Source organism: Sturnus vulgaris, chromosome 1, assembly GCF_052056855.1.
Source record: "Sturnus vulgaris isolate bStuVul1 chromosome 1, bStuVul1.hap1, whole genome shotgun sequence".
Lineage (NCBI taxonomy): Eukaryota > Metazoa > Chordata > Aves > Passeriformes > Sturnidae > Sturnus > Sturnus vulgaris.
The window spans coordinates 14,791,328-14,806,809 of record NC_142243.1 but is presented as its reverse complement, the minus strand read 5'-3'; the positions used below and the strand labels follow the sequence as shown (position 1 = coordinate 14,806,809).

The window sequence follows — 15,482 nt, the reverse complement described above, 5'->3', positions numbered from 1 at the left end:
CCCAGTTACATGATGGACTATGAAATTAAGAACTGGCCACCACAATGACTGCATTACAATTATAACTAAGGCATCAAATTCAAATTTCCTAAAAATATTAAAAACATTTTCATTAAAATATATTCTTACTATCATTCACTAGCATAGCAACACAGTCAACAACACACATACCAACTGTTTTAATTTATATAGTAGAGCACAGGCATTGGAGTGCATGAGAATTAAACTAAGAAAAGGGCTCAAACTGATACAATTTATTACCTACAAACCATTTTCTTCCAGGTATAACCATACAATCCCACTGAGCTCACAGTTACACATTGACAAGACTTCAGTCAGTCAGTTACTGGGAAGACTTCTGAGTATCTGTGTTTTAAGTACAGTAATACAGCTAAATAAAGCAGAATTACTTGCAGCCTGAGAATTTCACAAAGCAGCCAATTAAATGCACAAGTTAATAAGACTAGGATTACGACCAAAAAAAAGTTAGCTATAACAGGATAGCAGAATATAATAAAATAATGAGATTGCTCTTAGCTGAAGTATCAAAATTCAAGCTACTTTTTGAACCAATAGAGTACAGAACCTCCAACTACTTTCTCTGACATTGTCAGTAACAAAAAAAACAAAAATCAAAAAAACAAACCAACCCAACACTCACCAGTGTCAGTGTATCAGCACATTACAACTCCTCACACCCTAAAAAAACCCTGCCATCACCACCTTTCATCTTTCTTGGCACTGTGAGAAAACAGCATAAAGGTCATGGAAAACAAACTTCACTCACATTCTTACAGGTGTCTCCTCCACATTAAAGCTCAAAAGCAGCACAGAAAATCTTTTGGTGCCCTTGCAGAATAGAACACTTCAGTTCCCACACCTCTGAAGTCAACATTTTTCAGTAGTATGCAGTCACTTCTATTTAAAAACAAAATAATACCTTGGGTTTGCTGTTTATATACCAAAACTGAAAATCAGAAGAAATACAGGATAACTGAACTATGGATTCTGGGTGGTTTTTTGGGTTTTTTTTTGGGTTTTTCGGTTTTGTTTTTTTTTAAGATATGCAGCTACTGCAAAGAATTCAAAAGAAAAAAGAACCCTGAAGGCTCAGCTAAGTACTTCTACATTCAAACAAGCTTAAAAAGAATTGCCAATTATATGGTCAAAAGTAAGAAGCTACAGTCAAAATCTCTTTTTTATATCATAACCTATTTTCCAAATGTATTAAGAAAAAATAATCTTTAACATGAACTCACAGTCATTCAACCAAGATTCAGCAAATTCTAAACCCACACACTTGATTTGTCATGTATTTTGGCTGCTAGGTCTGACTCTAAAAGAGTGATGTACTACCTTATTATTATTTTTTAAAAGATTTCTCTTGGGATTGCACAGCAAAGGAATGAGTATGTAGCCTATCTAACACAGGAAGGAGAGATTTTTATCCTTAAAAACAGGAGGTTCGCCCACATGATCACCTGGGACAAACTTGGCCAGTGCAAGCAAGCTAGAAGGTTATAGGAGCCTGGGAATGTTTAACATCAAGAAAGTAATTACAGCCCAGCAAGATCAGAAGGAATTACACAGGAAATGTGAACAGTAACCCTTTCATGCCAAAAAAAATCATGAAAAAGTCAGCTTTCAGCTGCCAGGCTATAAGGCTGTACAAACCAATTGCAAAATGCAGGAATGGAAAAAACACTACATATTACTAGGCTATAAATTCCCAACGATGTGATAAAGCTACACCTCCATGAAAAGAACAAAATCCCTGGTCTTTCTTCTTGCCATGTATATGCAGTATAATTAAAGCCCAGAAGAAACATGAAAAAGCTGCAAACACCACACAAGAAAGGTCAGTTGTCTCTTTTGGACTTTTAAATTTATGCTGACCAAACAGTGTTCCCTCTAGAAGATGATCTTGTTCTTATTTAGTAATGTAAAACCTCTGTCCAAAGTATATAGGGCATTATTCAAGCAAGAACGCTAACCCTCTCCATTACCTATTCCATAAAAATGAATATCCCAAATTCTGAAATAAACTCCATAACTCGGCAGGATTAGCTCAAAGTACTCCATGTATATGCTGGTGAAACAATTTCTATTCTCTAGGGACATGTGGGAATTTGAGTAATCTGACTGCAGTTCAGTCTAGTTAGAAAGCCTTCAAGTGTGATATTGGAAACTGAACAGTCATCACACGCCTGTCCTTCACACAGAACTGGGACCCATTTTAGTGAGACAAGAGATTTTTTCCTCAGCTCTTCACTAAGGAAAATAGCATTCCTTTAAATCTACCAAGACATAATAATGGCTGTACCTAACCCCAGTCAGACAAGAGATGAACAATAAAGCAACCAAGCACTAGTGCTTTTATTAAGTTATTAAAATTACCATGATTACATATCCTCATCAAATAAAAGTAAGCTCCTCTAAAATGAGTCCTAGTTCTAATCTGGTCTACCGAAAAATGAGATTAAAAGATACTTTTGCAATAAAAAAAAAAAAACAGTGAATTATCTTACTTAAGCAACACACTTCTTTAGCTGTTCTTAAAATTACAAATCAGAATAGCATCATCACACATTGCAGTGCCAAAACCAGCATATCACTTTAGCTTCTTTTCTTCCAACCTTGTGACTCAGGTGTTCCCCTTTACCTTTCTTTTCCCATCTCGTCTATTGGATTCTGTTTTGTTTCCTTTTCCTTACCTTCACATCTAAGGTGGGTGGGATTTTGCCATCACTAAAGCCACCTGCACAACCAATTCCTGCACGGCTGAAGTCTACACAGCTACCTGCTCAGTGGAATCTCTAAATAAATAAAATCAAGGGGCAAAAAAAAGAAAATACAAAAGCAGCACATGAGAATTTCAAACACGGGCATGCAAATAGGGAAGAGAGAGTGCAGGAAAGAAGCAACAAGGACAAGAAGTAATTGCTGACATTACGGCCTGCACAAGTAACCATAACTCCCATTCTTCAGGAGATAAAACTGAAACATGAAACAATTACATTTTCTATTATTTTACTGAGATGGAGGCTGAAAAGAGACAAGCACCACGACCTCACTCTGTAGACAAAGGGAAAGTTCCATTTTTTTCCTGAACTAAACTTAATCCCTAAGGTTTAATCTTAATCTCTAAGGTTTGGTGATTTGCAAAAAATAAACTGAACTAGCTTTCCCAGTCAATACACGTTCTTTAAAGATTAAAGTCACTTCTCCTATATTTGTCTGTCTCCACAGCAGATTAAAGATTCAGCAGTACAATAGTCATACAAGATGTTAGCCAAAAAAGCTGCAGTAGTGGATGAGCCACTAGTTTTTCAACAGCCATAAATGCAACACAAACCTATCTGCAGCACATAACACTCTGTTCATTGGACAGAAAAAAGGATTTCAATATTGTTGCAAGATACTCTGTTTCCAAAGGACTTGTAGGTGTAAAGCAAAAAATACTCCCAGTGGTGACTTTTTTTCAGTTCAATGTGCTTAAAACCACAGCCTATTTTCATCCAGGTGAACTGACTGAAGTCTGTCAGAAGCCAGGAGCTGCCTACGAGGGCTATTACTGTGCAAATGAGTTGGAGGCAACAGCCATGGGAAGGGTTCCCTGTACCTCCCAAGTGTAGGCAGCACGTCAGGAACTGAGCATTCCTTTCAACACATGAATTTGTAACTGACTCATCTGCAGCACTGTGGCTCACAACAGTGGGCACTTCAAAGGATACCTTTACAAATCAGTATTTTCCACATGGCCGCATCTGCTCTTTGTGAATCCTCTGCACAATTTCTGTCTGAAGACTTGTAGGAGTTGAACTCAGTGATCCTTTTGGGCCCTTTCCAACTCAGAGTACTCCACAGTTCTAGTGTACCACTACAAGTAATGATCTATCTTTAACGGGGAGGTTACTGGCATTCATCTTATTTCTAGAAAGAAATGTAATTAACTTTAAAAACCTTAAAGTAAAAAATGTCATATTTCGGGCCCGTGAAACCACTTTATAATGACAAAGTGAATTCCAAAGATACTAGTTTTGAAAATTACTAGGCTTCTAAATACAGTTATTTGTAATAGATAGACTAGATTCCAATAGAAATTTAAAACTTCCTCTTTTGGGGGACATCTACAATCAATAAACCTAACATGAGTTAATATTCCCACCCTGTGCCTTCCTCACTGCAAGTATACACACTAAACATTTTCTCCTTCCCAATTCAGAGCAGCTTTCTAAAGATAACTGCCAAAGACTGAATGATCAGGTAACTACACCACTGACACACAAGTCTTGGAGAAAGAGAGGCCAGTAAAGAAAACCTGAAACCTTTCTCTGTAAATATCCCCCATTAGGCAGGCATGACTATTCTCTCTCAACCATTACTAACATCTATGAATTCTTTAGGTTTATCTATTAATTTTGCAATTATTAACAAATATTTTAGAAACAGACTTTCTAGTGTTTCAGGTTTGAACTATTATGAAGAGACAATTCAAATAAATTGTTTCCATTATTGAACAGCCAACACTTTAAAACATAATTCCACTTGAACAAAAAAAGGTTCGCATGCTCAAATTAATTATGCCCCTCATCACTGAAATCCCTCAGGATTAAATAAAACTCAGAATACTTAGCCTGTTCTATTCCCCTGAGAGGACACTTGCAATAGCTTATAGGTACAGTGCACTTAAAAAAATATTTTTTTACTTTTTGTTTTCTAGGGGGAAAATACTTTACAAATTCTTACGATAACCCCATCAACACATTATTCTTTTTCCTTGACTTGCAGTTTTGATGATGTTCAAAGTAAAAATCATTATTCCAAGACTTGTATAATCAAGATTTTATAGTTGTTCTATTTTTTGATTTTCCAAAATGAACAGCTTCTTGGAACAGGAAGAGACTTATCCAGAACAAACCAGTTCTATATTCAGGAGCTTCCATCAATTTTGTTAGCATTATTCTTAATTTAAGGAATTTTTGTGCTTCTCAAAAGCTGATCAGCTAAATCTTTCAAAGGTATCTGCATTTCTGTAAGTGTAGAAAAATATTAAAGTTGAAAAAAAGTAAGAAATTACTCCGCTTTATTCTTGAACATGAACAAAGCTTTCTATCAAAACTAAAGAGAAATTTCACTTTCCAATGAACATCTATATTTTAAACCAAATATTTTAAGATTTTTAGATGAAAAAAAACCCTTCAAAAATGTTTCAAAACTTTCACAGTGAATTAGATCAATTATACCTTAATTACACCCTAGACCAGTTATCTTCAAAGCATGCTAGTACATAAATGTAGGTTTGATGCTTGCATTAAATCATTAAAAACTAAATAAAACAGGTACAACCTTGATCTAGCCTAAACAGACTCCACAGTTTCATGCTTCTTTTGAACCAAAAATCTCATGTAAAAGAAATCTTACAAATACTTAATTACTTTAAAAAGCTAGTACACAGTCTTTAAATACAGAATCCACAACATAACCATTTTTCCAACTTTTTTAATGTTGTCACAAGGTCTTTCTGACACAACAAAGAAATGTGAAAGTCAGGTGAAATATATCTGTAAGAAATTAAGTTCAGGGCAAACATAATCAAAAATACCAAAACTATTCCTTTCACCAGCTCACCTCAAGCAGAACATGCTCTGAACTCGTCAGAGGTAAAAAATCCTGCACTGGACTAGACTAACTCAGTGTCTGAATAACCCTTCTAGCAGCTGTTGATCAAACCTGGCTTCCTTATCATTCAAGAAATCCAAAAAGGCTTCACTCAATCCTCTTGGAGCAGCTCTGACCACAATTATCTGCATGCCTGTCACTTTCAAGTCACTGAAATTAGCTGTTTAACCAAGAAACTCAACATGCCACAGCAAACAGGAAAGTTAGTCACATGTTCTTTTACCACTGCACTGACATTTGTTCATCAGTAAAAGACATGGGAAGATTTGTTCTCAAACCTGAACAGCAGCACACTCCACTCAGGATTTTGTAGAGGAGAATATAAATATATATTTACATTATATGCCTTACATATATGGTGTTTCTGTCAAGTGACTCCACTACACTAATTGCTTTTTTAAAAAAAGTCAGACTTCATATTCTTACTAAATGCACAATAACATACATTCCTTTTATTTCAAATCTCATCTCTCGAGCAAATGATAAGAGCTACTGCCAGAGTTAGGCAAGAGTCCAGCTTCACCACCAGAACAGAAAGACCCAAAGCAGGAGTCAATGTGGTTTACTAAAACACTAATAAAAGATCAGTGAATACCATCTCAAGGAAAAGTAGATTTATTACTGTCCTCCCCTCCAGATCACTGTGTAAATAAAACTTTTTCGCCACAGAAAAAAATTCCTCCAGGAATTTTCAAGTATATAATTCTACACATACAACAACAGAGAACTGGCACAATTTTCAAATACAACCTGAAATCAAAATTATGTAAATGTAAATATGATGTAAATTACATTGTATTTATGTTTCTATAAACTATACTGTGGCAATATATACTCTTGCAGTGCAAGTAGATGATGAATGAAAAACAAAGATGTGAGAAAGAAAGAGAAACAAGCAATCAGGCTACCAACTAACAAACTACACCAAGTGTTTTCAGAAATGGCCTTAATAAGAGAAGATTTAAAGAAAAAAGAAGCCACCACTGACTTTTGGAGTATAGCGTTCATTTACAAAAGTGAAAAGAAATAATCCAAAACAAGAAACTTCTCCAGGATCCCACATACATTTGAGACCCACCTGATTATGTAAAGACTGGCAATAAGTAGTGGTGGTTTTTAAATTTTTCAAATAGTGACAATCCCAAATAGTAAAGCTTACTTTTCAGATGTTCCAACCCTAAATAATGTTCAAAAGTTAACTATTATTTTAGACTTATCATCCCTGGCAGAGTACCTCTCAGTTACTGAAGTTTTTCTGCCTTGACAGGGGAATTCCATTTCTAGGATTCACGCAGAGAAAATGTTTCAGTATAAATTGTGGCTATTCTAAGCCAGGAAAATATCCCACGGATTGCTAAGTTACCATCTTTCAGGCAAGTTCTCTGTAATTAAGGTATCAATTATAATTTCACAGGCATGTTTTATTTTATAAATAAACTCTGTTTCCACAATTTGAGCTGTGGGAAAGAATGTCTGCGTCAAAGCATCAACCCTTGCAGCACGGCCACTTTTGAACTGAATGCCAGCTGTAAATGTTATAACATGGATTCTAGCATGGAAAAAATAGGAGGAAGACTTCCCTCTCACCCCCAAATTCCCACAAGACTTCTGAATTTTTTTATTCCTGTCATGGCACCTCCCTGACATCTGCTCTTTGCTGCTCTAGAGCCAAACACAACAAATTTAACTCAATCTGCTGCTAAACACACCAAAAGTAAAAACTGCAGCCTGCACTAAATGGAGAGAAAAGGACATTTAAGTGGGAATGAGAAAAAGCTGATTCTGTAGTCTTTTCCTGCTGAATGCTGCTTCTGATGCCTTTATCACAGAGTTTTATATTTGAGTTTGATAGAGACTAAAAGCAAACAGTTTCTAGAACTTGAACCATGCCAAGAAAAGACTGGCAGAGCGACAAGCATGCTCATTTAATTAAGATACCCCCACTGCTATTTTTATGACTTTTTACATACTTGCTGGGAGTTGGCAGGGTGACACAGAAGGCCAGCGTTAGCTCATTTCATCCTCCCAAAATATTCCATCACTCTAGGTACAGAACAAACTTGAGTACTGACTCGAATTAAATTACTGCAGGAACACCAAGTCAGTGCACAAGCCCGGGCAATAGAAAAATCAAAGATGAACAGAACAACATCTCATGAGTAGCAAGTCACAAAAACAACTGGCCTATGTAAATTCTTTCCAATTTCATGAGGACCCTGATGTTAATCCCCAAATCTTCTTCTCCAGTATCCCCATCTACAAAAGAAATGAAGTAAATCAGTGCATCCTACCAAGGGAACTAGACATATTACCATACAACTTAAGTTATATCTCACCTAGATATAACCCAATACAGGGAAAGAGAATTACAGCATCTCACTAATTTGTTTGCTCTTTCTCCCATAAACAAACCAGGGATAGATTTAATTCCTTTACTCACAACATCAACACATGATTTTTAGACGAGATTTATTAAAAATCATAATGGAAAAAATAATTTTGCAAGTGACAAAAAGATGAGGGATTATATTCTCTCAGGAGAAAAGGTAACCTGAGCCTGTGTAAATATTCTTGCACACTAACTTATCCAATTTCTATTAGAATTTTTCTAAATTAAAATTATCCCTAGACTGCAGAGCTCAGTCTTACAGTTTATTGAGAAATATATCCTTTCTCAAGTTTCCTTTCTCACTTTGCCACCCTAATTTCACAGAATGTCCCCTTAGTCTTATAGCATGAACCAACAAAACAAAAGCTTTTGAGTTACTTCTCTCAAACAAGTCATCCTGTATATTTGTGTTATACTTCTCCACATTCGCTATCTTTTTTTTTTTGCCAATTTCTCTTTATAAAAGCAAATTTCCATCCCCACAGATTCGTCTTTTAGACTCTTCCCGGATTCCCTTCCTCTCTACATCCTTCTAGAGGCCTCCAGCACCACATCCACTGTGATGGCATGCTGTATGACAGTAACATACTGATTTTTACCATAGCATTTTATACTCCATCACAATTCGTTTACTTTGATTTTAAGTATGAACACAGGTATCAGAAGTTAAGAGAAGAAAAAAGCTTTTTAACACACAGTCCCCTACTCTGAGTATGTGGCACTACTAACATGTCAAGACATCATTTGGGGCCAGGCAGTCTTTGCCTTTTTGTCCACCAGCATAATTTCCTTTTTATATCTCATCCATTACAGTCTGCAAATCTTTGTCATTTGCCAATCAGGGTACCTGCCCAGAAAGAAAATCACTAGTTTACAGGAGAATACACACACACACACACCAAGCAAAGGTAACTGCCCAGGACTTTCTGGTTTTAGGTCTTCAATGAGGCACCAGACCTGCCCTTTGAAAAATTAAGACTGTAAAAAAAGATAACTCACACTATATTGAGGTCAAGAATATTTTGCATCCTACTTATTCTACCAGAACTATGGAAAATATATAACATCTCTGAATTAACTTACTTAATACCATAAAAGAGAATAGATACTATATTGGCCCTTACACGGTACAATCCAGCCAAAGCTAGAAAAAAGTTTCCATAAGCACAGCACATTACATCTATCATTTGAAGATTTGAAATCACAACAGCCTATCACTATTTTTCTCTAAAGCTAACAAAAAACCCAAGAGAACCTATGAGACTTTTTTTTTCCTCTTTGATGAACAATATTGTAAAGTTTGCTTAATACTGTTGTTTAGGGAAAAACATAATAAGAGTGATTGACCCGACTCTCTGTTCTTAAACATTCTGCTAAAAGAACAAACTATTTGTGAAAATAACAAAAACCAGCTGAAAGCATTTGGGTGGTCTCTGTTTCAGTCTGGTAATATAGAATACTTCCTTTCTTCTAAATCCAATACTGATTTGTTTTCCTGCTTCAGTAAAGCCTCAAAATCAGTTGATGACAAATGCAACACAACCCACTGAACATCCATATTATTTTACTGGCAGGCTGGTAACTTCAAGTGCTTGATTCATCACACACACAGTACTACACACTTACACACACGACAGGACTATGCAGGTTTCTACAGACTGATCCTTTTTCATTCCTTAACAGTATTTTGGGGATCATATAGTTTTATCTTTAGGATACTGCACATAATTAGCAGAGACCAGTGTTGGGTAATTCAGCTTTACTGCCCTCCGTCCTAAAAACATGGATCTATCTTATTTCTTCATCAGCAGTTCTGTTTTAATTGAGCTGAGGATGAGCAAAAACTGTCAGAACTTCACGTCTTGGTGTATGTAGCACTCTTTGAAAGGACAGCCTGATATAAATCCGAGATCACACACCCTCACAATCAGCAGACTGTAGTCTCCCTTAGGGAGGCCAACCAGTCACAGCCAAAAAAATCCACCAAAATTAAGTTCTATGTCATTCAGCAGAAGACTAAAGTGTGCTCAAAACTATAAAAATCAGTAACATTTTTGTAAAATCTCTATTTTCTATAGTTCATCCCAAATAACCACAAGCATACATGTAAGAAAAGCAAAGTGGCAAAGAAGTACAGTATAACAACAACATAAGTCTAAGCAGCAATGTCACCATACACCGTTTTCATAGTGTTGGCCCAGCAGAAAGATCCTTTAAATAAGATAAACAGTCCCTTGCAATTGTCCTTAACATCTGAATAACGCACCAAAAATTAAGACAATGCACCTTTGGGGGGGGTTTGGTTTGGTTTCTGCTTTGGGGTCATGTAAAACCATTAAGTAATTCCTACAGACATGTCAGCATTCAGCTGCTGGTAACATAGAGCTTCATGAAAAAGATTGAATATGGAAACAGCTCTGACTGCTCTGCCACACTTGAACAGCAAAAATTGTCCCTGGAACTGTAATTTACAACCAACCTAATATCCCAAACCAATTTCAGTGATAGATCCTAATAAGTCTGCCAGAAGTAGTTTCTTTCCCCAACAATTCCTTTGCCTATCAGACAAATTTTCCAAGCTGCTTTTCCATCTCTTTAGCACCTGCTCCTTCAGGCAAATACCCAAGTGAGCCCCAAGAATACTCCTGTCTCCCCAGTGACTTGCTGTGACAGAGGCTCTTCAGCAGGGCTGAGACAGTCCAGCTCTGAAGCTCACCACATGATCTCTTCTTGGCATTAACTGTGACACTTTTTCTAAACCAACAATCCTGGGTTTAGACTTTCTCAAAAACAATGAATTGCTAAGCCACGGAATAAAACAACATGATGCATACACAGAAATTAACATCTGATAGCAGCCTCTAAAAGTCACACTTAAAAAAAAAAAAAGACAAAAACCAAAACCAAACATATTTATGATTCAGTACTCCCTAATTGTACTCTTTATATGATTCCATGAAAAAAAAAATCTCATCATTCTGCAAAAAACACAAATGAAGTGACCACAATGCATTACAATTCTGAAAAATGTACTGAGCTACTGATTACATTCTTTCCATCTGTGCAACAATTCAAGATGACTGAGCTGACAGCTCAGTCCTAAACCTCTTCTGGTATGAAGACACCAGCCAGTCTCCCTTCAAGCAAGGCTTTCAGTACTGTACAGCCTTCAAAAAGATGCAAGGAAAGAAACAAAGAGGAAAAGAACAGTTCAGAGTTTAGGTGAGGAAAACATTATTTCCTAAAATGGTAAAGGGCTGAAGTGAAAAAGCAAAGATAGTCTCTCCTTAACTGATGCCCTTTTGCATCCTTGTTCAATACACAGTACAGTTCTACCACAGTTAAGTTTATGGTGTTTTGATTACATTTTTGATATTAACTGGGAGTTATCAGATTACAGTATATTGCTACACAAACCACGCTAGCATTTCCTACCACATTCAACTGCATTATAAATACCTACTAAATTCGTCCTTTTAAAAAGCAATGATTGAATACTACTTAAACTGGGTTTAATCAGAAATAAGGGACAAACCAACACCAGTGAATATAGTACTATAATACAGTAAGTAAAAGATACACTTCATTAGCAAATATCACACTGTGATATTTGAATAGGATGGTTTCTACCCAGTTGTTCTGTGGTTTCATGAGGTGACAAGACCAACAGTGACAAAGCAAATACACTACAAAGACAACAGCATTCTCCAAATGCCATTTTAAGCTGGCAGTAAGAACCTCTTTGTTACATCAGCACAAGAAAGAATGAAATGTAAAAGAAAAACCCCACAACTTTTTATTTTTTAAATTTTAAAAAATAAAAATAAAGATCTCTGTCATATAATTCAATGGTGGTTACATTATGAATAAGTCTGTAATTCATTTAGCTTTGACAACAACATGCAAATATACTCCATGAGAAAGGGCTCAATTATTACTCAAGCACTGTTTCTCTTATTTGCCAATGTTAGTCTTGTAAAAATACATGATCATGTTTTAAATTTGTTTTTAAAAAAATCTTTTTAAGTAAAAGCATGTTCTGGATCTCTGTAAGTGAATTAGAACACCAACATGAAGTATTAAGTCTTACCAAACAAGGCCCATGTCTTGTCTTGACTGCAAATAAGGATGAGTATCAAAACATACTTTCCTGCTGCTGAACCACTAATATCTTTTATGGAAATTATGAAAGCAATTAGTTTCACTGGAGTACACCCTCCAGAATTTTAAATGAGCAAATAAACAGCAACCCAAACAAAGAGGTAAGAACTGTCTTTGTGTGTTCAGATGGACACAGAATCAAAATCTAAAACACCCTGCAAAGACATTAACTGTAATCTGTCAACATACCCACCTTATATGTCCTGCTGCTGCTATGACCAATGAAATGTTTCATCCATCTTAATTCCTATTTCAAGGAAATAAAAACAAACAAACAAAAACAACAGAAAGTTCCAATATCTCAGGAAATACATTTAGCAAAGGACAGAAAATCTTATTTAATAGAAAAGATAAATATTTTAGGAAGTGGCAAATAAACAAGAATTCTACTAAAACATGTTTACCCACAATACAACAGCATCTCCTCTAAGGCATACTATATATTAAAAGGACTTTAGCCTAGACATTACAATATTAAATATCTTCAGAAATGTATGAATTTTTATTACTTATTCTAGCAATATTTATTATTTTACCATACACTACATTTTTAAAACTCTGAAATTTCTTTAATTGCAACTGCAGTAATTTATTTCCAGTCAGCTTCCAATTCAAGTTCTATATTCAACATTTGGTTATTTCACTTTGACCTCACACCATCTACCTCTTTAGGTGCAAATAAATACATAAAACCATCACCAGTTTCATACAGACATTTAAAACATTAAACCACTTCTATAAATGTTTTACCTGTGCACATAAAAATGCTTGAAACAGTCCAAGTCCCTGATGAAGAACACTCCTCCCACCTAGCACAATATAATCCTTGAACCTGTACATCAAAAACATGTGTGACAATCACTACAGGTTTCTAAGGCTTCACATGAGAAAAGTCTCATCTATGCTCTCCCCATCAATGCTAGTTGTCACTCACAAATGAGATGTAGGAAACATAAGAAACTAGCATTTTCTTCATTAAATGCTTTGAAAAACACTTCAACAACAACTTTCCTTACTGCACAAGCTATTTCTTTAACAGTCTGCCCAAAAGCTAAATACATTTGTATAGTGCTGGTTTTCTTCTGATTCTCCAGTTAGCATCACCCAAGAGTATCTTTATAATTAAATACTAAGAACATTGGATCATTTCGAAAAATATGCTAAACATATGACTTGTCACACACTTTTTTTTTCCTTTTCCGTTCTGTCTTTTGACAAACTCTAAGTTTGAAAAAAATCCAGTTCTTCTAGCTACTGAAGCAGAAAAAATATACACTCATCCCTGATGTATTTTGCTTTACATAAAAATAACTCTGAAAAATATTAACTTAAATTATTACTAAAAATAACTAGCTACAATCAGGTTATTGAAAAAACAAACAAACAAACAAAAGACCAAGAGTTCAATATTTTGATTGCTGAATAGTTCTGTGGGGAAAAAAATGTACATAAACTACTGTGTTCCAAGGGAGCTGTGCATTTAACTATGTTATCCTCCTCTTTCCTTTTTATTAAGGAATAATAACATGAAAAACCACTTTTAATGGCATATTACAGATTCAAATAAATCAGTACAAGAAAATTCAAGACTATAATTAGCTTAACTATACAGCATTTAAGGGCTAGGCTTTTGACTGAGACTTTAATACACATTAAAAAGCTTCAACAAGTTAACTTGGAGAAGAAAGGAATTGAGCACAAGACATACTACACCAATCTTAATTTAGGTCTAGAACTAGGTAAATCTTTTAATAGAACATGACTTCTGGGCAAAATAAATTGAAACAAGGCAATCTTTCACATTGTTTCAAATCTGCCACACTGCAGACATTTGTCCAGTCTTTTGAAAATTCTCTTACGTGGCTTTAAAATGCTTCCCTCCTTTTATTCTCTATGCCAGACACACCTGAACCTGGGATATGTCCCTGATGTCATTATTAAAAGTTCTAATGGATTCATAAGCCGACAGGCCTCAGTAAGCTACATACAAACACTACACCCATTTACTACACCCATTTCTGCAGCCACAGGACAAAACTCCTTTGGCTGTCAGTCCCTCCCAAACTCTAAGGAGCCCGAGAGGACTGCACACGGTATTTGTACTTTTATGGAAGCAGCAGCAAGGTTATGAAACATCGCTCAGGTCTCGGAGTCAAGAGCTGGGCGCAGAGCTCTGACTCACGCTGGCAGGGACGGCACAGGAGCCGAGCGCTGCCACGGCCCAGCGCCACAGAACCTGGAGGCACCCACTGCCACCCTCACAGAGGCCGCGCTCTACGGCCACCACTGAAAAAAGCGTGAGCTCTACCAGCAGCCGTCGTGACTTGGAGGAACCGCTCGTACGCGATCTTTCCGCAGGTCTTTATTGTAACATCAAGAACCGGCAATGGCAGTCACGCCCTCTGGCAGCTCCCGCACTCGGGGGTGACACTCTGGGCCGGGGCTCGGGGCCCGTGCTGGCTCTGAGCTCACACGGCGCCCCCGGCCGAGAGCCGCAGGCCCCGCACCGCTCCCGGGCTGCGGCGGCGGGAGCCGGGCGGGCCCCGCACACACCTCGGCGGCCCGGGGGACGCTGCCGAGCCCTCCGCGCCGCCCGGCGCCTCGGCCGAGCCGCGGGACCAGCTGGGCCGTGACGGGGCGAGCGAAGGGCCCCGCAGGCGGCCCGAGGGGTTCCTCGGGCTCAACCAGTGAGGGCCAGAGGAGGCGCCCGCCCCGCCGGGAGCCACCAGCCCTCCGCCTCTTGCTTCCCGGCCCCGCGCCGCCAGCGGGCTCCGCAGGCGGGGAGAGAGCGGGACAGCGGGACAGCCGCGCCCCGGCGCCGCCCGCCCCCAGCCCGGGCCGCGGCCCCACCGCCGCGGGGGGAAGGAACTTACGAACGCCCGCCGTGCCCGGGTCCCGCCTCCGCGGCGCGGGGCGGCGGCGTCACCCCCGCGGGAAGGCGCAGGGGCGGGGCCGCCGGCGGGCGGGGGCTGGCGGAGGGAAAGAGGAAAAGGGGCGGCAGGGCCCGGCCCGGCCGTGTTCTGTGCCCGGGCTTCGGTGGCGCTGCCGCGGGAGTGTCGGGCTCTGGCCTCGGGTATCGCTGGGCCGAGCGAGGCCTTCCCTCCCCGTCCCAACCAGCCACTGGCAGGGGGATGAAGCTACTCTCCTAGCCGGACCCCGAAACTGATGGCTGCTAGGCGCTGGGATGGGGGGTCTCGAGGGGCAGGTCAGAAAAAGGAATCTTTGAAAAGTATAGGAGTTGTGCTGGAAA

At 38.3% G+C, this 15,482-nt stretch overlaps 1 protein-coding gene across 5 annotated transcripts in view; it reads right to left on the bottom strand.

Annotated features, from left to right (window-relative positions):
• Positions 1-15,144, bottom strand: part of ZNF438 (zinc finger protein 438) — a 51,844-nt gene extending 36,700 nt beyond the window's left edge. For 3 of the 5 annotated variants that reach the window (XM_088159938.1, XM_088159952.1, XM_088159946.1), the window contains exons 1-3: positions 15,106-15,143; positions 12,983-13,064; positions 12,426-12,479 (exon numbers count right to left, since the gene is read on the bottom strand). The gene's annotated coding sequence lies outside the window, so the exon portion shown is untranslated. Of the gene's footprint in view, positions 1-12,425; positions 12,480-12,982; positions 13,065-14,540; positions 14,669-15,105 lie in introns of those variants that run through there. The other 2 variants (XM_088159957.1, XM_014880392.2) reach the window with 2 other exon arrangements.
• Between the last annotated feature and the right edge of the window lie 338 nt (positions 15,145-15,482).